Source organism: Eumetopias jubatus, unplaced genomic scaffold (assembly GCF_037043125.1).
Source record: "Eumetopias jubatus isolate StellerSeaLion01/CBP00866 unplaced genomic scaffold, mEumJub1_p1.0 scaffold_5, whole genome shotgun sequence".
NCBI lineage: Eukaryota > Metazoa > Chordata > Mammalia > Carnivora > Otariidae > Eumetopias > Eumetopias jubatus.
In genome coordinates, this window is record NW_028274811.1 from 106,558,305 (window position 1) to 106,585,605 (window position 27,301).

At 41.6% G+C, this 27,301-nt stretch overlaps 1 protein-coding gene and 1 long non-coding RNA gene across 2 annotated transcripts in view; one reads left to right on the forward strand and one right to left on the reverse strand.

Moving 5' to 3' along the window:
- The window catches only part of SGCD (sarcoglycan delta), a 360,172-nt gene that overhangs the window by 25,074 nt on the left and 307,797 nt on the right, over positions 1 to 27,301 (reverse strand). The window lies entirely within an intron of this gene.
- Positions 385 to 19,034, forward strand: LOC114211953 (uncharacterized). The gene is made up of 4 exons (XR_003609867.2): positions 385 to 558; positions 3,875 to 3,933; positions 5,918 to 6,013; positions 18,651 to 19,034. It is a non-coding gene; the product is annotated as an uncharacterized LOC114211953 (long non-coding RNA).

Here is a 27,301-nt window from a genome sequence, read left to right on the forward strand (position 1 = left end):
CTATGTTTTTGGACTTTCCCATGGTCCAGGGAAGTATGTGGTCAAATCTCTAGTGAACAGATGAGGTTTGCCCAAGGCCACCCAGTCCCTGACTCTCAGAGGTGAGCCTCCAGTAACCAGGACTTCGTGGCTTCCAAGTAGCTTTCTCAAAACAATTATCATAACAATTAGCAATTATCATAGAAGATGAATAAGTTCCCATGGTGCACAGGACTCACCGAAAGGCCAGTGTTTCTTTGAAGTCTTTTGTAGTCAGCTTAAAAAGTTATATGCTTTAGTGTTCTGCAGCATATAATATCTCTATGTAATGGAAAAATAATGATTTAATTCATCATTGGTTAAATTACTTGGCCTCTCCCTTAAAATCTTTAGGCCAAACACTGTCCAGGAAGATGTGTCGAGTTTGTCCCATGGCTTTCTGTTTCCTAACTGGAGAAGCACTGCACTGGAAGAAGCAGAGTATGTAAACACACATTCTGGGGTCTGACATTCCACTCAGTAGCTGTGTGATCTTGGACATGTAATGAGCTTCTCTGAGCCTCAACTGGCTCAATGAAGGTAAGGTTGATGCTTCATTTTTTTTTTTAAGATTTTATTTATTTTAAGAGAGGGAGAGAGAGTGCACGTGCAAGAGAACACGAGCTGGGCTGGGTGGGGGGAGGGAGAGGGAGAAGTAGACTCCCCACTGCGCAGGGTGCCAGATGTGGGACTCCATCCCAGGACCCTGGGATCATGACCTGAGCTGAAGGCAGATGCTTACCCGACTGAGCCACCCAGGTACTCCGGTAAGGCTGATTCTAACAGATGTTTTACAGAGCTGTTACCAAAAAATATATGTTCATTCAGTGCTCAGCAGAGGTGTGGCCTATTCTACCATGATATGGTTGTGAAAGTGGGAGAAGAAAAGCTCTCAAGCCTGGTTGATTAGTGGAGATACAGGATGAAAGATCTCACATACTTCTCTTCTGCCACTGTTTTGATATTTCAATTGGCTCCCTGTTAAAAGTATGCTTTAATTTCAATCGGCCTATGGCCTTTTGGGATTTATTTTGCTCTTCATCTCAGTTTGTTGAAGAACTAAATGGAATGGTTTTAATGTATATAGAAGCTCACAAAGTTGCACAACTCTGGCAATGAGTCTTGATCTGTTTTTACTTCAGAGCCTCTAGTGCAGCAGGTGGGGGTTAGAAGTCCACTTTAGCAATGACTATAGCTGGTGGTGAGAATATTGCACATTTCTCTCTTCTTGTGTGTTTGTCAATTTTATCACAAAACAAATGAAAGTGAAGACAAAAACATGCTTTTACATTTACTTCTGCTTTTACCATGCAATTTAAATAAAAACTCACCCTAGAACTCTGAATCTTTCCTTAAAAGAGGCAGGGTAGGAAGACACTGTAGATGAGAATAGTACTATTTATAATATTCATTGAGTGCTTCTTATAGTCCAAGTGTTGGCTTAAATCCTTTATGTGTCTCATCCCATTTAATGCTTGCTACAACCCTAAGAGATTTGGCTATCATCATCTCCATTTAGCCAAAGTGATAGACCTCACAGCCAAGAATTGTGGTCTCTCAGGACTTTGCTCCAAACATTTCTGTTCATACACATAAGAGATTTTCATTTGAGAAATAGAGAATAAACCAGAGTCTTGTTGCAAAGCAAACCATGAGACTAGTAAAGGTATGTGGCCATAAAGAGAAGGTCTTGTTCTCAAAGGAAAAATCACAGTATAATAATATGCTTTTCTTTACTCAGTCACAACAAAGTAAGTAAAAGCTTCTCAGAAAAATCCAAGAAAGATATATAATATATACCATATTTTGATGTAAAGCAAATTCTTTACATGGTGCAGATATCTCTGCCAACAATGGTATTTATCAAGATTATTTATTATAAGGCATTAAATCTTTTTTTTAATTACTTTCTAATGAAATGTTCCAATTACCTTTTAAATGGTGACATATGGCTTTTATTCCAGTGGGGATAAACCTTGCTTATACAAGGTTTCAAGGGCTCCCTCATGAACTACACTAATTACTGATGGAAACAAAGATAGAGGATTATTATCATATTTATCGATAAATCCTGAACCTCATTGCAGTATAGTTCTCTGGGTTAGATGACATTAATCATCAGGTAATTTCCAACAGTTATGGTGCAGATCTGCTATAAAAGGGATGCTTCTGCAAGCCAGCTGATTTTGGAGTATGTTTATTTATTTATTTTTTTTAAGATTTTATTTATTTATTTGAGAGACAGTGAGAGAGAGAGAGCGAGCACATGAGAGGGGGGAGGGTCAGGGGGAGAAGCAGACTCCCTGCTGAGCAGGGAGCCTGATGCGGGACTCAATCCTGGGACTCCAGGATCATGACCTGAGCCGAAGGCAGTCGATTAACCAACTGAGCCACCCAGGCGCCCGGAGCATGTTTATTAATGGGGTTGAATTCTGGGATAACCAGGGAAGAAGTCCCAGGGTTGTTGTACACAGTGACATTGGCAAAATAATGCTCTTAAGCAACTGGTGTGTTAACAAATGAATAATTACTACAGGAAAATGTCAACCACTATTTCAAAGGGCTTTATCTGGGGGATCCTGACGAAGAACTAGGCTTCCACCAGTACCAAGCCTATGAAGTGCCTCCACCTTTTGCAATAACTTTGTTCTGAATGGGATTTTATTTTAGTACGGAATTCAGAGGCGAGCAGGAAGAAAATACCATCACTGTGAGAAGCCCAGTTTTTCCAGCAAAGAAAAATCTTTCAATATTATTGTTGAGACCACTTCCTTCTCATTCCATAATACCATGTCACTGTTGGTTTCAAAACAGGGATTTACCATGAAGTCATTCTTCTTCATTTCTATTCACCTTTTGGTTTTTAAAAACTTCCCCAAGCTTTGGTTTACCCACCTCTATATGAGGATAATACTAGTACCGACCTCATAGGATTTGGGGGATTTGAATGTAAAACACTTCATGCCTGGCCTATTTTGAGAGTTCAAAGATGTTAACTATTTCATCATTGATGGAGTCAAACAATTTAATATTCATGAGACAGAGAAAACCTGTACCCGTTCTTATTTCCTCAAACTCCCTTGTTTGAGGAAATTCCTTAGAACTCCAGATGTGCTTTGATTATCAGCCCTTCCATACATACATATAATACATAATTAATATGTATTAATTAAATACATATACTTTTACTTAGTCCATGGCTTATAATGTTTGTTAGTTTATTCTCATTTTATATGTGAAGAAATTAAGACACAGAAAAAGAGATTTATATTATAAAACACATAGGTAAGTAGCAGAGATGAGATTCAAACCTAAATCTAGGTTCACAGTTTCTGGGTCGGGTTGGGGGGCGGGGGGCAGCAGGCGCCTGGGTGTCTCAGTCAGTTAAGCCTCCGACTCTTGATTTCAGCTCAGCTCATGATCTCAGAGTTGTGAGATGGAGCCCAGAGTTCAGCTCTGCAGGGAGTCTGCTCGAGATTCTCTCTCTCTCCCTTTGCCCCTCCCCATGCCTGCATACACACTCTCTCTAAATAAATAAAAAGAATTTAGTTTCTAGGATATACATGGAAATAACAATATGCTGACATTCTTTTGTCAACCTCTGCTGAATGTTTACCAATAGTCTGAATTGCTCTAAGAACTTGGGGGTTCTTGAGTGCTTAGGTATTAAAGAATTGACCAAGAGGTAGTATGGGTCTATCTACATTGTTTCACATCTGCCTGTACTTGTATTAATCAAATGTTGAACACTGACTCTCAGCTGTCTCTTCTCCAGGTATTTAGTGAGGCCTTACTATGCACGATGCATTGAGAATATAGTAAGGTACTTTTTAATCACTTTTCCTCTTTTGTATAGGAGGAAACTGAGGCAAGAAAGGTTAAGTAACTTGCCGAGAACTTACTCCAAATAGCTAGGTAAGTAGCAAAACTTGGATTTGAACCTCAGCACTCTGGTTCTAAAGTTGGTGCTCATTATAATACCTCTCCTGAAGAAGACAAACCTGTATACTAACAATTGAAAAGCAGATAATGTTTAGTGTAAGAGAAATAGAATGAGGTGGAAGACATGAGTGGTGGGTGGGGAGAACCTTAGAAAAATCTCCCAAGAAGAAAGTCAGAGGAGATGGGAAGGAAGCAGACTTCTCAAGGTGGAGTAAGTACAGGGACTTTGGAGAGTAGGGTAGGGATGGGTAGAAGTGAAAGATAGGCTGAGGAGGTGAGGGAGGACCCTCAGGACCTTCTGGACCAAGGAAAGGAGGATGGAATCTGTCCTTTCAAGGGGGATAAACGGAGCAACGTGCTAGGACTGTGTTTAGAGAGACCCTCTGATTTCAGGCCCAGAGAAAATACTGCAAGGGGTGATAGACAAAACGGAAAGCAGTCAGACAGGTTTGGGTGTTAGTGTGAAGGGAGATGACATCCATCATGTTGCCCTTGACTAATCATGAGAAGCAGGGATGGGAATGGGATGGAGCTAAGGCACTGGCCTGTGGTACTCTCAGGAAAGATGAACATCTTAGTGGGCACTTGTCTTTTGGGCTGAGGTTTAGCACCCTCACGATTACTGTGACAGGCAAGGTCTCTGAAAAAAGAAATAAGGATGCAAATATATCTGAAATATTTTAGGTATTTTCAGAACTTTTAAGCATAGCCATCTTCATAACACTTAGAAAACAAAATCAAACATGGACATAAATACAATTGAGAAGTGGAAACTCTGGGGAGAGAATGAAAATTTGAAAATCTTAAGATCTCATACAAGATTTTATTAGATGCCAGGTCAGCGACAGAAAATAGAGTAGACAAAGTGTAAGATTAATAATTAACCAAGGAGAGATATGGATATGCAAATTAATAAACCATCAAGATAATTAAGAGTTGATCATAAAGCAGAAAGTTTTTTTTTCTTCAAAGATTGGAAGATCATTAATTATACTGTGTTGCAGAGAGTCAGGCCTGCCTATGTCTGCTCCTACAATCTCTGTTGTGGGCCACTCCCTTTACTGGGGGTGTTTGTTTGGAGTAGGGGTGGGCCACTTCGTGTCATCTACAGAGAAAGGGATGACTGCCTTACTTCCAGATGGAGCCCCCATTCCTATTTATGGAAACTGATACTCCTGTTTCTTTTTAATACATTTCCATAACCTGCCTGGAACAGACTTCTTTATAGTCAACTGATTCTATGCTAAGACCATCTATTAGTCTTATCCCAGTCTTTCTAAATGGTTTTATAAGAGCATGCTTCCAATATGCAATACTCCTCGTTCAAGCTTGACCCTTCCCTGAGATAGATAGCCTCTCATTCTTGGCATCACCATGTTAGACAATTCCTTAGAACTCCAGACGTGCATTGATTATCAGCCCTTCCATTATTGTGTTTCATCTCAGACATCCAGACTCAGCAAGTCCCCAGTTTAAGCATGGTACTTCCTCTTACAGTGTCCACTATCCCAGTGACTGGCACCACCATTCTTAGTCACCAGCTAGGATCCTTTCCTGACATTGCAGAAGTCCTGCAGAGCACTGTGAAAGGCTTAGTAAAAACAAGCACCCCGGCGTATGAATCTTAAAGAAGTTACAGTTTACTGTGATACGTACAAAGGACACATCATCAGCAAAGCTCTCTGCAAGATCTCAAGCTGGAGGATGTTTAAGGAGAGAGATTTCTCAAGTCTCTCCAGATCCCCCCAGAGGATGGGGTGGTGACTGTGGTTCTCTCTGTTCAGGGTGACATCCTCTCAGGGTGCAGAAAGCCCCAAATGGGGACTTAAATACTTAGAGCCTCTCAATATCATCACTCTAAAACTCCAGCACAATTAACTTGCCTATTTGAAAACTGTTTTTAGAAAACCTTATCACCTAGATTAACATCCAGTTATGATATTTTCCTATGCTACAGGTCCAACCTGCTCCATATCCAGAAGTTACATAATAGAGGTGAAGCCTCCTAGATGAGCATCACATTCAGTTCTGTACCAATGACCAGCGCCTGGTGGTAAGCAGTTGGTTATCTTCCACGATAGATGACTGGCAAGGGGCCCAGGGGGTAGGCCTGGTGAGGGATTACACAGCCATCTTGTTCTCTCTTGACTTCCAAATTCAAAAAACATGATACCCACTGGTTTTATTTTCTAGATCTCTTTAAATCTATCCTCTTGTTTCCATACCTATTGCTATCATCCTGGCCCAAGTCCCTAAAATCTTTCCTGTGGACCATTGTATATTTTTCTGTCCACCTTGGTCCTCTCCAACCCATTCTCTACACTGCAAGGAGAGTGATCTCTTCTAAACAGAAACTAGATCATGCTATACACAAACATACACACCTGGCTTGAAACACTTGCAGTGGATCCTCACTGCTTGGAGGCTAAAGATGCAAATTCTTAATATGGCCCACTGATCCTTGCATTATCTGGATACTTCTTAACTCTCAAGTTTCATCTCTGACCTTGATCTTCCACACCACCTTCCTTCCAGCTCTGACACATGCCACGCTCCTCTCCCACAGACTGCTTCCCAATGTGCTCCTCTGCCCGGGACCTTCTCCAACACATCTTAAGAGCCCAACTCAGCATTCCTTCCTCAGGAGAGGCTTCTATAGTCATGTGACTAGCTCAGTTCCCTACTACATACTGACGTAGCATCTTGAATCTTCTCTTCATACTGTTTGTAACTATTACAATTTTACATATATTTGTGGGATTATGTTTTTGCCCCTTTACTAGAATATTAGGTGCAAAAAGGGGGAAGGATTTTTACCTTATTGTTTTATTCACTGCTATATCCCTTTGGGAGGATGGTGCTAGCAACATGTGGGTCCAAAATCAAATTTCTTGAATAGAAGTGAAGAGAGATGCTCACTGTTGAAACCCTAATACCTAGCTTATAGATGGGAATCTGCAGGCACTGGATAAATATGTGAAGGAAAAGGACTGAGATTACAGTCCAGTGGGATGAATGTGAATCACTCCCTCCCTCATCTTGCTTCTCAATTTCAGATAACCATGGTGTGCCTTCCCTTTCATACTTTGTAGAAGTCTGGAGAGATGGAGCGTTTAAAAATATAATTTCATCCAGCTCTAACCTTTCCATTTGATTTGATAGTGCTGGCATTCAAGGGGCTTCTAATCCTTTCTAAGCAAAGGGCTACTTGGAACTCCACTACAAGTAGATATAGTTTCTTTCTTTAACATTTAATTTACTAGCAGGTAAGGACTATGCAAAAAGCTTTTACTCTGAATGTGGATGTATTTGTGATTCATAAGCTAACCGAACATTTAGTGGGCAAGGTGGAAGAAACAAGATGGCTGGTTCTCTGCCAAAAGGTGATAGAATGTGTTTGTTCTGTATAGCCCCCGAGGTTAGCCAGAGAATAAGGGTTAGAAGTGGAAGGGAGAGATTCAGTTTGTTGTAACATAAAACATTCCATAAATGGAATGGGCTGCCTTATGATGTGGTGAGGCCTACAGCTGAGGTTGTTTATAAAGTTCGAATGGCTAGTTGTCAGGGCAGTGACAAGAATAATTCCAGAACCGGATGTAACATTGGATAAGATGACCTCCACTCTGAGATTCTATATTTGGTGTAAAGTACATCTTGCATTTCAAGCTTGGGAAGAGGTATAAGGGGAGCTGAAGAGCTACAGAAGAATTTATTGTGGTGAATTCTGAGCTTGTAGCCCAGGAAACAGAATGAACCCAAAGTCCGGAGTAGTGGCTGTACAGATTTTATGACAACACTGTCATCAAGGCTTTGATTATAGTTGTGACAAGGCAAAAACTTATTAATGTGTGAGTGTTCACAGCTTTCCCTCCTCCCCATGTCTGCCCCCAAATACACTTGGCCTTGCCTGCTTAGACTCTCTCTTCCATCCCGTTCCCTTCCCCAACAGAATTTGTCAGAGCTAAAAGAAACCAGAGAGAGGGGTGGAGAAGGATCGACCACTCTGTAGACTGCGGTATTGGCAGAGTGGGCTGGAAACAAGTGTGGATTAGCTGCCTCGTGGGGGTGACAATATTTGATGGTGGAGACCGAGACCGGTTCCCCATTGTGGAATTCCTTCTCAATTACCCTTGCCTGTCCAGTGTGATTCTACTCTAGGAATAAGCTGTCACGGACTCAAGGCTTATAAGGATTATACATTCTCAAAATAATAATCAATTGCTTCTGAGATCAACCCCTCCTATTATTCAGACACCTACTACTTTTGCGATCAACGGTTCCTGTTCTTCAGGAGTCCAGCATGGGAAACACTGGTATCAAAAGAGAGTCTTCTTTTTCTTTGCCAATCACTTTGTTGTCATTTTCCTTAGTGAAATGGTAAACAATCAACAGGGAACTTCCCTATGTCTGTACTCATTCTTTATCTTTCCGGCTTTCACTGTGCATGGACTCTCCTTGCTCCCAGGGTTAAACCCTGAACTTACTCTCTAGATCTCTCCCCTCCTTAGCAAAATCATCTTGCTATTCCTTCTCCTTCTCTGTAGCATAAATTTTCCTTTCTCTCATGCATCATTAGCATACAAACTTGCTGCTTAATTTCTCTCCCTCTGATATCAAAACTCCTAAAATAATTGATTATTTATTGCTCCACTGCCATCATGAGGACAAAGTCAGTGGTCCACTCTCTGTCTCATTAGTCATTCTCTTAGCAGTATTGGACACTGGTCCTCCCCGCTCCTTCTTGAATGTTCCAATGCTTGGCTTCCAGGACATCTCTCTCATTCTTTTCTTTTTATCTCATTGGCAGTTTCTCCTCCTCTCTCTGACCTCACGACTGACTACCCAGATGATTTTAACCAGTGTCCTGGCCTGCTTACCAAATCTGAGTGGATGACTCTCACATCGGTATCTCCTGCTCAGGCCTCTACTCTGAACTCCAGACTTGGGTATCTGCCTACTGAATTTCTCCACCTGGATAGCCACAGGAATCTCAGACAACACATTCAACCGAAACTCCTTATTCCTGCTCCCTGGCCCCTACATCATTCCCTTCTTGCAGCCTTCCCCGTCTCTGTTGACTGCAACCTCATTTCTCCAGTTATTCCAGCCATAATCATTGGGCTTATCACTAATTCCTTTCTCTGTCTTTCTTACACTCACACACTACTCCATCAGGAAATGCTGCTTCTCTCTCTTTTTAAGATTTTATTTATTTTTGAGAGAGAGAACGAGGGAGAAACAGACTCCCCACTGAGCAGGGAGCTTAATGCGGGACTCTATCTCAGGACTCTGAGATTATGACCTGAGCCGAAGGCAGAAGTTTAACCGACTGAGTCACCCAGGCGCCCTCTGCTAAAGCTCTTCACAAAATGCCTAGTGCTACCACCCTGGCCGTGTCACCATCTTATCTTCCCTGGATTGTGCAAGAGCCCCTTTACCTGGTCTTGCTTTCCTCCCTGCCTTTCACAGTCTTTTCACAGAAGCCAAAATTTTTTTAAAGGTGGTGGCACATCTGGACAAAAGCAATCCTTGGAATGCCAGCCTCATGAGCCAAAGGTACCTTTGAGTGAATTTAGGAAAGTCAACAAACCTTTCTTTAGGAGAATACAGCCCTCTGCTGGATTGCCTTCAGTAGTTAGCAGCCCTCATTTCACCGCGGGGCTTAAAACCCCCAAGTGGTAAGCATGTCAGCCAGAGTAAAAGCTCCAGTTTTTACAACCCTCCAGAATGCCTCCGAGCACCTGGGCCCTCGCTGCCTCTCTGTTCTCCTCCCTGAACAGACAAAGCATGCAACCACAAAGGGCCTCCGGGACTCTGTTTTCTGTGGTTGGACCGCAACTGCCCCCACCCCAATATACACATGGCTTGCTCCCTTACTTCCTGTGCCTGCTCAAAACGCCAGTGGATTAGAGGGCTCCCCTGACCACCACTCACAACAGGATTCTCCCCAGACGCTCACCATCCTGCTTATCCTACTATTTTTTTCCTATTACTTACCTGACATCTGTTTATTAGTTTTATGGTCTGTAGCTTCTACTTGCCACACAATGTTCAATAATATTTGTTGAATTAATGCTTGGTGACTCTTCATTGAAAGGCTTTGATAAAAGTAATGGATACAAATATGGTATCTCAAAGATCTGCCTCTCTTCAATCCCTCTCACAGAGAAGTTAGGGGGCAGAGCTTCTGGGATGACCAGGGTGGAGGCTGGAACATGTAGAATCAGTGTGGCTGGAGCTGTAACACATCTGAACCCCCCCTTCCTTGGAAAGTGGAGAAAGGGAATTCAAAGGGACCCCTTTAATTCAGAGGTAAATAAGGGATCTTGTGACCTATGATCCAGTTCTGCTTTTTAAAGTCTAATTTGGGGTTTGGAAACAAAACTTAGAGCTAGCAACAGAATGTTCCTTTGACCACCCTTGTTCTGTGTGTCTAGGGCCTCTGCTAATCAGGCTTCCTCACTGTATCTATCCATCCATTCCCCACTCCCTACCTTCTTTAGAGACCTTACAGGGATAGCTGTGACTTGGGGATGTGGGGAGAACTCTCCTTTCATTGTATGACACGTCTTAAAAATCCTGGGTCCTGGCTTTCTCCTATCCATTCATATCTTAACACTACTAAACATTTCGATTGTAATGAAGACCACCATCTACCACTGCTTGTGCATTTAGGTACTGTACCCCGCAGTGCCGTATCTTCACTCCTACTTCAACAGGCGGCACTATGAGACTGAATCCTGCTCTCATGTCTTTAGGTTAATATACCAGTAGACTCTTAAGTAGATTACCCTTTATGAGTGGGCCTTATCTCATCAGTCAATGGCCGTAATAGAAAAATACTGATCTCCCTAGAAGAAGGAATTCTGCCAGCTGAATGCCTTTGGACTCTAAGTACAACTCCCCTGGGTCTCCTGCCTATTAGCCTACCCTGCAGATTTCGAAATTGTCAAGCCTCCATAACCGTGTGAACCAATTACTAAAAACACCCCTCTCTCTATATATGTACGCACATACATCCTACTGGTTCTGTTTCTCTGGAGAACCCGGACACACACACAGTCTGATATGAAAGATACAGATTATTGAAAAGTCACAACTGTCAATGAAGAATTATCACAGCAACTACCACTAAGGAGAAGTGCATGGAGTTAAAGAAGTCTAAATTGGGGAGATATTCCCTAGTTAGGGAAGTCAAAAGGTGTCCCTAAAGAATGGCTCTTAAGTTGTGATGTCAAGGGTAAGGAGAGCTCAGGATGGCCGAAAACAACATTACAGGCAGAGATGAGTTTGTACAAAGACTTCGGAGCCGTTTCATCTTTCTAGCACTTGGAGATGGACACTATTATTGTCCTTATTTTATAGATGAGAAAACCAAAGCACGTGGAGGTGAAATATGGTGCCCAAAGCCCCGTAGCTAGGATGGCGGGACTGGGATCGGGGGATCGGACACTGGACGCTGAGCCTGTGCTGTCAGCCCTTAAGTTGCAGTGCCCCAGTCCTGCCGGAGAAAACATCAGGGGGGCATGCATACCGAACTGTTTCCTGACTTGCCTGCTACCAATGGACTCAGATGGAAAGGCTGAACTAGTCGCAATTCATCCACTTACTCCTCTCATGGGTACTATACTGTGGCCACAGGGCCCAAAACTCTGGGCCCTGTGCTAACCGTTGGGAGTTGAGATGAACGTGACATAGAATCTAGGAAAGCTCAAATGAAGGAACAGACATGTTTGCATGCACAGAAGGAACCTCCTTTGCCAGGGGAAGGCGTCACAGAAAAAGTGCCTTTTGAGCTACACTTTGAAAGATGCCGTTTTAATCAGGTATGGAGACACAGAAATGGTGGGCTTGAAGGAAGGGTTTGTTTTACTCACAGATCCCTAGAAACATGAGGCATGCCATGAGGGGTGGGGGGGCATATGGGGAAGCATCAGGGTCAGTCTGCGGGCAAAAACCTTTAGTGTGGCTTCCACGGGAAGGAATGGTTCTAGGTAGGGTAGGCTTAGCTAGCTTGACTAACCGTAGCAGGCTCTGGGGTATAGGTGCTGTCCCTCGCTGTCTCTTCCTGGCCCCAAGATGATAGGGCAGGAACACAGTGGTCCAGAGTGTGAAAGCCTAACAAAGGAGGTGGTGAGGAGTCTGGACTCTGGATGGGTTGGTTTGCACATGAGAGGTGTGCCTGCAGGCAGGTGAGTTGTGTGTTATCCTTAGGAATTAGCTAATCCCTGGTAGGCCAGTGCCTCCCAGCAAGGCCCCTTGATGTCAAAGCATCAGAATAAAGAAAAAGACAGGGTTAGTATACATGCAGAAGAATACATCAGAAAGAGATGGGATGAGGCTGTGTGGGGACGGCCGCACCATGGACAGAGCCCCTGAGGCATAAAGGCACCTGGTGGTTTGGGGAATGACAGAGTATGATATATAGCTGGAGAACAGTCTGCATGAAGTTGAGGAGAGATGGAATGGAGTTAAAGTACCTTGAAGAGGAACTTAGATTTTACCTTTAAGCAATGAGGCACCATTAAAGGCTGCATGATCAGATGTACTGGTTAAGAGACAAAGGACATGTCTTGGAGGCATCCCACATACAGTGACCACTGAGAACCAGCCCAGCTTTTCCTCGCATTGCTTCAAGTGGGACTCCCTTGAACCATACATTTGCTGTCAACCCAAAGCCCAGGTAAAATGCCTCAGATGTTTGCCTTTTTTAAATATTCAGTGTATTAATTTCACACATGAAGAGAAACCATATTAAATCTCACTACACAATTAGCCAAACCACAAATACATTTTCAGAAACAAAGATGACTCATGTCATTTCCTAATTAAACCTGGAAAGGTTTAATTAAAAAGCAGCATTTGGAGAAAACTAGTTTAGGAGGAACTGGGGCTTAGCAGCGTGAATGTGTATGCACAGAACTTCCCTAATTCGGCCTCCGCGGAGGGTGGGAGCAGCCCGCCTCCGTGTGAACAATGCGACCAGCCCTTCGCAGAGGGATGCGCTGCGCTCTCCTTACGCAGGACATGCTGTCTTCTGAGACAACAAGGGAGTCAGGGACCGGTAAGGAGCAGCGTTTTAAGGAAACGAAATTCTACTACTTGGATGCACTAGATGCCCAGAGCACACTGGCGCACCGGCAACACAGCCAAATAACGGGAAGGGCGGAAGGCAAGCCGAGGGCTTACTCTCCGTTAATCCTACAGCCCTTCCTCCACCGCGTCTGGCAAACCCTGGTATGATTCCCACACGCCCAGAGGCGCGAGGCAGAGCTAAGACAGGTTGTCTGACTTCGGGGACCCTCTCTTCAAGTTGCCTCTGGAAATCGGTGAGAAGCCAGTGAGCCGTGGGACAGAAAGCCCGCATTTGAACCTTGGCTGTGGGATTTCAAGCCTCAGTTGCTCAACGGTGAAAAGGGGGCTAGTAAGATCTTGGAAGGTAGTGGTGAGGTTTGAATAAAAGAATGCAGGTGAATGGGCGCCTGGGTGGGTCAGGCAGTTGAGCATCTGCCTTTGGCTCAGGTCACGATCTCAGGCTTGTGAGATCGAGCCCCACAACAGGGGGCCTGCTTCTCTCTCTCCCTCTGCCTCTCCCCCAGCTTGTGCTAGCGCTCTCTCTCTCTCAAATACATAAATAAATAAAAATAAAATAAATCGTAAAAAAAAATGCATGTGAGCCTGACACTGAGAGGCAAACTACAAACAGCAGTTGTGCCTACTGATCCTTAAGCCAGTACACCAGCATCACCATCAGACAAGGTTAGTGGGTCCCAGTGGAATTTTATGACAGAGTATTTAGGAACATTATGGGGTGGGGAGTAGCTCAGTGGCCAGTCGGCACTGAAGGGGAATCACAATATTGAGGCTGCGCTGCAAATTTTTCCAGTTAAAAAAAAGACCTTGTATTGCAGAAAATATATTTAGAACATTGTTTTCTTCTAAACAACGTTGTCAGCGTCCTACTTAAAACCAGGCAAAGGTTTCCTAAATGCACTTAAGAATTAGTTTTAAAATCCTTACCTTGGCTACCTGTGAGTCCCCGGAGGAGTTGGCTCACCTACCTCATCCTGTACCACTCTTCCTTTGCTAAGTATATCTTGGCACAGGGGCCACTCTTGTGCTTCTCAGACAAGGACTCCATCTATGCCAGGCACTGTGGGAAGCTCCGATATGCGGATTAGCTCATTTAATCTGCACAATAGCCTTATGAGGTGGGTCCTCGTGTTATCTCTGCTTTACAGTCGTGGAAAGTGAGGCCCTGACAGGTTAACTGACTGGCTGAAGACCACACAGTTAACAGGTGGTGAAGCTGTGATGCAGACCCAGCCACTCTTGCCCCACGGTCCCAACACTCCAACTCCTCACTCTACCTCATCCCCCCAGTTTGACCTTGCCTGGCTCTCCTAGCCACTCCACGGAAATGTTTGTTGAATGAGGCCAGATTGATGGTTACACAGGAACATGGCTTAGTCACTGAGGACTGGGAGAAGCCAGCATGATGAGCCAGCCCCATCTGGCCCACAGAGGAGACAGCCTGTACATCGTAAATGTGCTGGTATGATGCATCTACCTCTCTTTTCAGTTGTCCCCCTCACGTGGTCCTCATTGAGTTTGAAGTTCGACTCGAGGAACCAAATTGCCCTCTGCTGATGAGCTTCTATGAGGCGTCTAGGCTCTAATCTCCTGTCCTTTCCATTTAGTCTAGAGTCTGTCAATTTATAATAATTCCATTGAATTTAATCTTCATTATTCATCTTATCTATTCCTGCCTTCCCCTTTCCATGATTGCTTAATTAATTTTCAGTCTGAGACAAATGACAGGCAATACGATGACTGACCAGACACATTAGAATGAATGTAACACGCTTTTGTGGTGCTTCACTACCATGAAGGCTGAGTGGCTGTGTACCAAATGTCAACTGTCACGGCTCAGGGAGCCCTTTCCTGGGCCTGTCAACAGTGAGCTCTCAGAAATACAAGCTCTTTTTCTCCAGTGAGAACAGCACAGACGTTCAGCCCCAAGTATTCACGGATGTATATGTAGTTCTCACAAGCCTGACACCAATGATCTGAGATGAATTTAATACAAGTGATCAAAAAAAAATTATTGAAAGGATGCACATTTTTCATCAAAGATTTGTGTTCTGAATGGCTTGTTTTGAAAAAAACAAAATGCTTCAAGTGAACCTCTCTGTATGTCTATATATATTTATTGACTATATCATATATGTGATAGGATATATTCAATCAAGCAGGTATGAAAATCTCTTGAAGTCTCACTAAATTAATACATGCAGTCTATTCTCATTATTCATGAGAGTTATGTTCTATAAAGTCCCTGTGAACACTGAAATAACAAATACTGGACTGTTGCTCTTAGGGGAAATACAGGTGAGGTTCCTGTGAGCCTCTGGTCAACTGATCAATAACCCTGTTTTATGTTTAAAGACATTTGATATGCATATTGTTGATTCATTAACAGTGAAATCATGGAGAGCACCACAACTCATGTCTGATGAAGCTTATTAACACACATATTTTCTCCATAAAACACAGCACAGCCTCCTTCTGCTGAGGAACACCAGACAGCAGTTCAACACTATGCTTGCACGCCATTTTAAAGAAAAAAATCACACAAAAAAGTGTCAGTAAATAAACCACAAGAAGGACACATGTTTACAGCATGAGAGCTGAAACAATAAAGCAGAGTTGCTCTGTTAAACCTCAGATGGGAACATGCACACTGAGTGACTCAAATTTTTCACTATTATGCCCATGTCCATGAAGGACCAGAAAAACAACAGCAAGTATTGATTTGGGGGTTACAAATTTTTTCATATTTATTTGTACTTATTTTGTATTCATTCTTTTGGTGTGCATTTGGGGAAAATATTTTTGATGTATTTCACTTTGGGGAATTTCAGGAAGTCATTTTAGTGAGTAGGGGAATTAACAAATACAGGATCCGTGAATAATGAAAATTGACTGTAAATATTAATCTTGTGCTTTCAGTTTGAGATTCCCTTCACATATGTGGGAGAGAATAGGTAGCTGGAACATTTAGTTGACATGAATCTGGACCCACACACACAGTCGTGGAAAGTGGCACAATTATTTAGCTCCTTGAACTGATGTTGGATTGGCGCAGGGATTAGGATCAATTGGTGTGTAATTAATGCACACCCTCCTGCTTAGTTGAGAAAATGCTAGAAACTGATTAAGGTAGCCAAGTGGTAGTGGATATTGTGGGGAGACTCCTCTAGCTCACAATGGTCCCCTTTAACTGCCTGCTCACCCTTAACTGCAACTAAGCCTATATATTTATATATTAATTCAGCTGATGGGGGATATAGTAGTATAAAAGCTCCTCATGAAGCTTATATTCAAGTTTGGGGGTTAGATAATAAACAAGTTAAGATGGTTTCCCATTATTTTAAGTGCTATGAAAGAAATAATGAGAAGATAGAGACCAACTAGAAAACTAAGCTATTCTGGAAAAAAAAATGTGGGGGAATGCCTATCTGTAGGAGCCCATGAAAGGACATATGAACCCAAGGGAAGAACATGGGCAAAGCAGGGAGGAGAACAAGGGCTTAGTGTCCATCATCAAGACCTGGGCTCATTATGCCTTGTGGACTGAGGAGCAGGGGGAGCAGATGGAGGAGGGGCAGAGGGAGAGGGACGAGTAGATTCCCCGCCGAGTGGGGAAGGGCTCAATCCCAAGACCCTGAGATCATGACCTGAGCCAGTCAGATGCTTAACTGACTGAGCCACCCAGGTGCCCCAGATCTGCCTAGTTTCTAATAATTACATGTGATACTTTTTATCTAATAGGGAAGCTGATTGGAATAGGTAAGTGGGAACATTACCTTGGCTGGACGAATAAACTTTATCATATATAAGTTGATAAAATAATGACTGTCTTATCTGATTTCCATAGCATGCCTGCATACCAACAGCTCATCTTAAATGTTTCTTAAAGATCTGCCAAGCCTGTAGTTGTTACCTTCTTTCGCAACCACTGGACAGACTATTAGGGTATCACACCTCTGCAGAGATACATATTTTTGATGTATTTGACTTTGGGGAGTTTCAGGAAGTCATTAAAATATAAAACCTGATAAAAAAGTGCATGTACTGGATTAAAGCTGAAACAGTAGCTCCCAGGGATCTCTCAGTGAGGAAAATCAGGTCAGGGCCTGGGGACAACATTTCCCTGGAGTCACAGCAAGAAGTAAAGTTCAGCAATTACCACTCCTAACAGAGAGGGTCATCCTCTGGCAAAATATAGCAGATTATAAAGCACTTATGTTGATGCTGATGGCTGTCAGAGATGCTTGCATCAAAATTTATTCCTCCCCCACCCCCAGCTTCATTTTCCCTCTTATCTCTTACTGCTCTGTGAGGGAAATATCAAAAGATACATTTGCAGGAACTAAATGTTAACTTGGCAGGAAGCCATACATACTGCCTCAGCAGTGTTTACTAAAGTAGGACATTCTAAAACTCCATGCCTATGGGACAAACTCTGTAAAGCCTCTTAGAGTATTGCTCAGAGTTTGGAAGGTGAAGGCACTTCTTATTTATTTATTTTTTAAGACTCATTTATTTTAGAGAGAGAGAGAGAACACACACAAGAGGGGAAGAGGGGGAGAGAATCTCATGCAGACTCCCCATTCCATTAAGTGCAGAACCTGATGTGGGCCTCCTTCCCAGGACCTTGAGATCATGACCTGAGCCGAAACTAAGAGTCAGACACTTAACTAGCTGTGCCACCCAGGTGCCCTGGAAAGTGAAGGTACTTTTTAAAGTGCCTGGTGAAACCAAGTGATATTGCCCCCAAGCCAAACAAAATTGTTTTTCTCAGAGAGGCCAAACTTTGGCTTGTTTTTCTAAGGGTGTTAGAATTGGCAATGGTATTCAGTCATTCACTGAGTATTTACTGAGCATTTGTTCTCCATCACGACTTGGTCTATACAGAAATATGCACAACTTAAAAAAAAAAAAGTAAGTTTCTTGGCTTTTTCCACCACTACTCGAGAAACCAGTGATAGAGTGCCAGAGAGAAGAATCTCCATATCACGGGCATTTCTATTCATCAGGCCCACATTATGGCCTGTAATTCCTAGTGGAGAAGACTGACAAGCAAAAGGGAACTTATGAAGCAAGTACACTTTCCCCAGATGCCATGGCTGCAATGCTGTGTGAGGGCTTTAAGAGGGAAGAGCCTGGATCCTTCCTAAACTGTGCCTCTCAAGCTCTTTTATCAAAAGTCCCTAATGGTTGGCAGGCTGTGAAGGTGGGGTTTAGAGATGTAGTCTGCTTTTCATGCTGACTCCCTTCGTGGCTCCCCAGAGTAGGGGGAAAATAACAAAAGTGACCGGAAGTTTCAGTTGCTCCAGTCTTTGCCCATAACACCGATCACCAAAAGAATGGATTTCTGCTCTTTCCAAACCCAAAGTTGCTCCCTCACCATGTTGCTGTGGGTAAAAAAAAAAGGGGGGGGGGAGAAATAGTAGGTGTGCAAGAACGTGATTCTTTGTTTATACAAGTTGTGGCTCAGGTGAAGAAGAAACCAGTTCCCCAGCAGCTCTCAAATGTACATGATCATTGCAATGCTTCTCATATTACTCTGAATTCTTTCCCCTCAAGACTTCCATACAAACCCCTTCCCCTCTGTTGCTTTCCAGATTTTCTCCCAACATAGAGCTGGGGAGGCTTCAAATTACCCTGACTCGAATTGCTATGTACTTCATATGCATGTGGCTTCTTTCACTACAATACCGTTTGCATGGAGAGGATGTTCATTACCAGGTGAATGAGAGAGTGGGAAGGTAGGAATAACTCAAACTTACTAAAACCCTCTGCTCCTTTTGATCAAATTTCAAAGTGTATTTGTGGCTTGTTCACGTTTGTGTTCACAATGGGAATACTATGCAATTTTAAACTCTTCCTGTTGTTTTTGTCACCACATGGTCTTGGTGATCTCTGCAAGTGTCCTGAATTTTGGGACGTTCCATATTCTACACCTACTAATCTACTTGGATGACTTTCCCATCTGCTCAATTCTGCCCATTCAAACACAGTGTTTTATCTTGCAAAGTAATGCAAATTTGGCATCCGTTTCAGAATATATATACTTATATATTTATTATGTGTGTGTATGTATGTATGCAGTTGCTGTTATCTTCAAGTAAGGCTGATGTTCTAGAAAATGTGTCTTGTTTATATTCTGAAGCTTATCATATCGCTTTGCACTCGGATTCATAAGCTGAAGGGGGAGAACCTAGCTTACAGCATGCTGTCCTTCACCTTGACCCAAACCAGGATAAAATGAAACATAAATTGGACTCTTTGAAAAGTCCTTTTAGGTCATTCAGCTAATGGTGCCAAAAGTTTATTCATGCACATCAAACCTGCCCTAATATTTACTTATTATGTTTTAATGAATGCTTTTCTTAAATTTTAAAAGGCTACTCTGTTCTATTACCATTAATGGAAAATCAATATTCCTTGCCCCAAAGAAAATACCAAATAATTAATACAATAAAAACACATTTTTTTCCAGAAACTATTACATACTAAAAAGTTCTGAATTTAAAAGTTCTGATCTCTTTGTTTAAAAAGTAGACATATACAAGAAGATAATACTCAGCCATAAAAAACGATGAGGTCTTGCCATTTGCGACAACGGGTGGACCTAGAGGGTATTATACTAAGTGAAATAAGCCAGAGAAAGACAAATACCATATAGTTTCATTTTTATGTGGAGCCTACAAAACAAAACAAACTAGAAACAGACTCACAAATACAGAGAACAAACTGTTGGTTGCCAGAGGTGAGGGAGGATGGGCAAAATGGGGGAAGTTGAGTCGGAGGTATAGGCTTCCAGTTATGGAATGAATCAGTCACGGAGATGAAAGGTCCAGCATAGAGAATATGGTCAATGTGTTGTATGGTGACAGATGGTAGCTACCTTGTAGGGAGCATAGCATAACATATATACTTGTCGAATCAATATGTTGTTTATCTGAAACTAATTGTGTGTTAAATATAATTCAATTTAAAAAAAGTAGAAGTAACACCAAGTGATTTCAAAACTAGCACTAACAAGACTTTATCCTTGCCTTAATCAGGATGGTAGAGTTGAAAACAGAATGGCTCTGTTACTCTATATTATTTAATATACCACCTACCAGTGGTATTATCTTCAGTGACACCAGTGGTTTGCTTTCTACACTGGGAAACATTGACAGTGCTGTTCCTTCTTCTATTGTTGAAGAAAATAACAGCTCAAAGAAACTAAATGAATTGCTTATTAATGACAGAGCCAAACTTAGAATCCCTTTTAGGCCCTTAATTAAGTGCTTTTTCAAGTACACAACAATTCTCATTTGGGGAAAAAAAATGACATTTAAACATTATTTCTTGGTCTCCCTGTCGTGATCATTTACCATATTGATTCAATCTACATCATTAATAGCTTGTCCCATAATCTAGCTCAGAATTCTTCTCATGTTAAGTTCATCTCTAAAAGGAGAGGAATAACTGTTTATTTTCAAAGATAAATATTCATAAACAGGGAACTAATTCACATTCATTTGACTGTGTTCATTTTGGTTTTGTTGTTTTGTTTAGCTCAAGGGCCTGTTATCTAGAATAACCATGAAACTTTTCTTTTTAAAAAGAGAAAAGGTGGGGCATGCTGTAAGATCTGATAATGCACTAAAATGTATAAGATTTGGGTACATTCAAACATTCTTTACTGAGAGGAATAATTACAATGAGTGAAGAGGATGTGAGTCTAAAGAAATAATTTTATTGAATAGGCATGAAATCTATTGTTTCATGATGTGCTGGTTGGCATAGACCTATGCTCTGAAACCCCATCCTAGTCTGCAGATAGGAATAGATGGAAAGACAAGTGAAAGCAAATACTAATTTTCATATAAAAATGTCTGGCCTTTGGTCAAAAGACGCTCTACCAAGATGCCAAAGTTTGTGTTTTGTTTATGACTACGTATATATTTTTATATATGTATCTGTGATAGAATAATATCTTGATATAATAATGATAGTGCTTTTTTTTTTTGTTTTTGGAACACAGGCTACTTCTTGTTATTCTCTAACTCTTCTCCCTATTCAAGTAACAGGTACTGTATTCTATACAAACTATTTCAAGTAAGAAGTGACAGAGCAGTATGCAGGTAATGAGACAGTCAAGTTCTTGGCTTCTAGATCTCAAAAAAGGCTAGGTCAGGTATAAATAAAGGGTTCTTAAAGAACAGTTGAAGAGTCAAAGTAACACATCATCAAACTTGATCAACACTCTCCCAGATGAAGGAGAGGAAAGGATAAGTCACAAGAAAAGAAGAAAGTTTAGACAATGAAGAATTTCTGAGAATGGGCCCCAGTGTCTATTTCATGCCCCACGAAAGTCTAAGTGCAGGAGGGGGCAGACCATTGAAACCTCCAGCTAAGCTTGGAGACTTTGAGAGCAGAAAGAAATTACCTTCATCCTTTTCCAAAGTATCAAGAACCCAAGAAGAAATGGTTGCCTGATGGGTCCAACAGACTCAGTGAGGGCATGTCAGTGTGCCTCTGAGCAGGGCACAGGAAGGAGCGAAATTTTTTCCACCATGTGAGTGCAGCAGAAAAGTGACATAGAGAATGGAAGGAGTGCAGGGTCTTGTTGTCAGGATTAGGGGGATGCAATAAGATACTGCCAAAACCAGCGAGTGAGGATCAGGAGAAATAAAGGCATCTTGGTAGATGTCACTGTAAGTGGAGAAGGACAACGATTCAGGAGCCACTACCCAGAAGCCTTGTCATGATATTAGTACTCCGACTAAAACTGAGACATACAACCACAGTGAGAAAGATGGAAGATAATGGTATACTGAATTAAATAATAGGTCTCTGCTATCTAGAAAAATAGATGTTCTACATAAATGGAAAGAAAGGCCCATTTGTTTTTTATTCCAGGTTGGAATTATACCTTCCATAGATACATATAATTTGAGATTTTATATCCAGAAGATAGACAATACATTATACTACTGCATCCTTCATAGAAATGGGAGAAAAATAGGGTATAAATATATCCTTCAAGTGACTTTTACCTTAGAATTTCTGACAAAATTGAATATGATTGCACCAGCTTGATTGGAGTATTTTAGTAAACATATTTGAACTCACCATGAATAAAAACAAGATACTATGAAATAGTGGTGAAGGGCAAGATCTAAGTTACATCACTATTAAAGGACTGGCCAAGACACAAAATCAAATATTAGAGTTCTTTAAAGTAAATTAATAAAGGACTATTCAATGCCTGTGATCACAGAGTCATGACAAAGAAACTCATCTTCTTTGAGGGGTATGCAATGCCTGGGCAGAATCGATGCAAACTAGTCACACACAGCTCAATGCCAACACTCAAAATATTGAGTTCTTCCTAAATTCCCCTCTCTGGTGGGAGGGGCTAACAAGGCTCTTTTGATTTCTAGATCAAAATGGTAATCGCCTTTAAGCTGATACTATATCCTTTTAAATCTTAGGATTTGTTATCAGTTGGCTTAAGTTAAGGTATGCTGCAGTAACAAGGACCCGGAATTTCAATGGTTTACAAAAGCACTGCACTGATATCATGGCAGAAAGGAAGAGAGAGGGGCGCCTGGTTAGCTTAGTCGGTTGAGTGTAAGACTCTTGGTCTCAGCTCAGGCCTTGATCTCAGGATTGTAAGTTCGGGCCCTCTGTTGGGTTCCACACTGGGTGTGGAGCCTCCTTAAAAAAAGGGGGGGTGGAGAGAAAATAGTAAACCAAGAAATGGCCAATGGCTCTTGAAGTTTTATTCATACTTCATTGCTCAAAGCAAATCATGGGATTCCTGATATGGGTAGGGCTGTGCAAATCTTCTCCGGGGAAAGGTTGCAGATTTCTTTTTTACAGTAATACAATCTACAATACATATTCTTATTTCTATGATCACAAGGGGATTTTTTTAGCAACCTACCTATAAAATTATTTTAAGAAGATGGCCTGATTTACAAATTAGCACTTTAACTTGTGAGAAAAGAAGTACCTACTTTGATTAACTATCTTATTAATGATGCCTATAACAGCATTTTATATGTAGAAATTTTTAATAAAAGTTTGCCAAATCATTACTGTGCATGGATTATTATAAATTAAAGATCTTCAAGGAAGAACTAAAATGTCATTTCTTTTCTTCCAATCTATTTCAAACTTCCACATCTGATTTGGTCTTTGGGTTGATGTTAACAGAAAATATCTGGTGTGTTTTTGAGGCTCATAATTTTTTTAACCTAGGTAAGACACCAACAGATGAATGGTGGTACCTGAAGGGGAACTAGATAGACATCTTTCAGGTATTGTTAGCTGCATTAAAAAAACAACAACAATAAAATGTGGGAAAATGTGCAGCTAGCTTTCACTATATTTGAATGATGTTATGCAGTTCAGACCAACATTTAAAGCAATATAAACTTGAAGATACTGTTCTTTATCTTGTCAGTCATTGTTTAATTAATACCTGCTTTACTAACAGACTTGAATAACCTACTTTCCTATTATAAGTATTTGGTGATTTCAAGAAATGTTTATGGTTTCTACATTTGAACATTTTAATAAAAAAAAAGACCTTGAGGTAGACAGTAGACATTTGTTTTTTTCTGTTTGCCTCCATTCATCTAGTTACAGTGGCCATAATTTCTTTGGGTATCCACCCCTCACATATATTCAGGCAATATGATTTGGATGGCTCTATCTTGACTTGCAAACCAGGAAGAGTCACATGACCCATCCCTGGCCAATCTGAGTATTGTACTCTTTTGGCTACTCATTACTGGTTCAGGAATAAGTATATAATCCAAGTCAGGTTGCTGGGGTTTAATTCAAGGATTTTTATTAGAACAGATGAGAAAAGAGTTTTTCTTTCTTCCTCTGGAGTGAATTAAAGGATGGGATGGAAGCCTGGGAAGCATCTTGACAGAACTATAGGAAAGCCTTCCTGAGAATGGAACCCACACCAGGGAAAATAGCTCAAAAATGGAAAGAGTCAAGTAGTGTTTTGGTTACTCATTTGGGTGCCTGGACCCAACAATGTGTCTGAAGCACATTACTCCCTGGGCTTTTCAGTTATGTAAGCCAGTTATTACTACTCTCCCCAACCCCCCCCACCATCCTTTTTAAAAGTCTGTTTCAGTTAGGTGTTATTCTACTTGCAACTAAAGTTCTTACTGATACACTTGTCCTTCTGGTAGACAGTTCATTCCCCTCTCTGTATATGAAAATGACCCAAGAAGGGATGGTGGGTCAGAATCACAGGGTGCCAGATCATTTTATGTAAATCACAAAAGCAGTACAAAGCCATGGTTTGTGGAAACCTTGCTCTCTGTGAAGTATTAATGGTGGAAGAATATAATAAAATCCATACTGGCCTGGATATTGTCTCATCTTTACTTCATTATTTTATATTCATTTATGCCTGTGCTTTATAGTATGAAGAATTCCTTATTTCTGTATCCTCAAGATCCAACACTGTACCTGGCCCAAATTACATATGTAATAAATGGTTGAACAAAGGAATGCACGAATATTCCTTATTAGAATTGATGCCTAGTGTAGCAAAAAATGCTATCAAAGTTGAATTCTTTTATTTCAATCAGTTTTGTAGCATGAGCCATTGACTTACTAAATGTATTTTAAGAAGTAAACCCATTCACAAAACTTCCCAAATGCCAGCTTGCTGAATGGCTTAGAAAATATGTGGAAGGCAGGAAATTCCAGGAAGAAGGGACAACTTGAGTAAAGTAAAACGAAGAAGTCTTGGCAAACTTAGACATATACATTTTTCTGTTCCAGAATCACCCACTACAGACTTTAAGGCAGCATTTTTCCTTCTCAAAACATTATTTAAAAGTGTCTTTTCCACAGTTATCAGTAACTATAGAGTATGAGGTTTCACCCCAACTGCAACCTAATAAGATAGCCTGCTACAGTTTCCTATGCTGGCAGAAGACAGGGGATGCCTAGGTCAGAGACAAGGGACTCTTACTCATGGCACAACAAGCAGCATAAGCATCATCATGCCTCTGTCAACTTTCCTTTCCCCAAATCCCATGAGTGTGGAGCAATACAGATGGTCCCAGATGGATGTCTGCAAATGCAGTGGCTTATGCTACAGGAGGAGAACACTGAGCTTAGGGAACCCAAACCTTTTTTAATGGGCAATAATTTGCCTGTGCTTTGCTCTGGAGAGAGATATTGTTATTATACTGGAGACTTAATATGGCTTCTCTCTGCTCTGGAGGAGATGCTATCTATTTCCTAAAGCTGTTCATCATATAAACTTCCTTGAAAAGAGAGTTTGGAATTGAAAGCTAAACACAAGACACACAGTGACACCGGAGACCCATGAGAATTGCCTCTTGCCAATAGTAACAGAAATAACAGAAAATCTAAATCAAAACAGCAAAGTATGACTTTATTAAACTTTGTATATTTAACTTCCCTTCAAATAGAACTCCTACAGAAAGGGAAGTTATATAAAGCCAATTTTACTCTGGAGTGTCCTGAAGAATAAAAAGCAAAAACCATGTAGCTTTTTTTTTTTTTAATTGAGAATCATTTTCCAAAGAAAGTTAGATTCTTTTGAGTTTGGTTTCACTAGGTTAAGTCTCAATACATTTCTTCCTGAGTTTATCTGGGGAGGACTTAGGGAGGGAAGATATCCACATTTTTGCTGGGACATTAACTTGATATCCAGGTAGAATTTATGGTAAAAGAGTAAAAGAGTTCATGGAGAAAAGGAGGTTGAGCTGAGAAATGAGTTGTAAGAGGACTGGAAAATACAGGTCTCTACCTTTAGGAGGGGAAAATTAACCTGAAGCAGAGGGCCCAATGGCATGAATGAAGTAAATTTTAGTCACCTAGCCCTTAAACACTGTTTTAAACAAGAGTTGAAGTGTAAGTCAACATTTTACTACTAATAGTATTTTGTAACACCTGAGTGCTTCTAGAGCCAGAGAAGGATCAGGAGATTTCAACCGAGAAGAGCCTTATCAGAATATGCCTTGTTCATAAGTAAGGCAAACAGAGGGCACAAGATCATTGAGGTTTTGAGACTCAAATCACAGACACAACCCTAATATAATCTTAAAAAGGGCTGAAATAGTTCTATAGATTTCAATTTATCTGGGTGAATTTCTTTTGGATTTTACCTTTTGTAAAAGTATAAAGAATTAGGAGAGAGTGAATCTATTTAACACCACCTTATTTAAAAAACAAACATAACCAACACATGCAAATGCTATCATTTTTAGCTTTCTTTGTAAACATAAATGACAAATGTAGTTCTTGCATATCTCCATGTTCTCAAATTCTAGAGGGTACTAGAAATCCTGTGACTATGTTTTTCCAGGCCTGAATGCATTATCAAAACATTAGAATGAAAATCTGGGTAAGTCCCCTTTTAAATCTCTTCAGAGGCTTTCCATTTCACTGAGGATAAAAACCCACCTCCTTAAAAGCACAAATGGGCCCTTCCACTAGCTGGTCTTCCCTGGGTGCCCCGCCTCACCTTGATTAGATGATTTGGGGGAAATAAGGGATATCACTTGACTTTGACTGGAATATAGAAAATATAAACAGTCGGGGGGGCGGGGCAAGATGGCAGAGGAGTAGGAGACCTGGATTTCGTCTGGTCTCAAGGATTCAGCTGAATAGGGATCAAACCATTCTGAACACCTACGAACTCAACAGGAAATCGAAGAAGAGAGTAGCAACAACTCTCCGAACAGAAAAGCGACCACTTACTGGAAGGTAGGACATGCGGAGAAGTGAATCTGAGGCGATAATCGGGAGGATAGGCGGCGGGGGAGGGGGCCTCCGTGGGCCGCTTCTGGCAAGTGATAGAGCCGCGGAGCACAAAATCGGAACTTTTAAGAAGTCGGCTCCGCTGAGGGACGTCACTCCAGTGGCAAAGCGGGGGTGGAACCCTCGTGGGACAGTGTGGTCTCAGGACCCTTGGGGTCACAGAAAAACCGGAGGTGCCTGAGTGCAGCAGAGCTCCCAGGTATTGGAGCGGGGAAGCCAGCTGCAGAGACGGAGCCGAGGCGCGGGCTCTCAGCTCGGGGTGGCCATAAACTGTGATCCACAGCACAGGTGGGCCACTGCTCCTCCAGCAGGGACCCAATAAGTGGCAGATCCGGGGAGACTCCCCTTCCTCCCCCAGGAGGAGCGGTGTGGGAGCGCACCAAAGGGATCTGCTGGGTTTGGAGACTCCACACGGGGTCGGGTGCCAGAGATAGAAACTCTC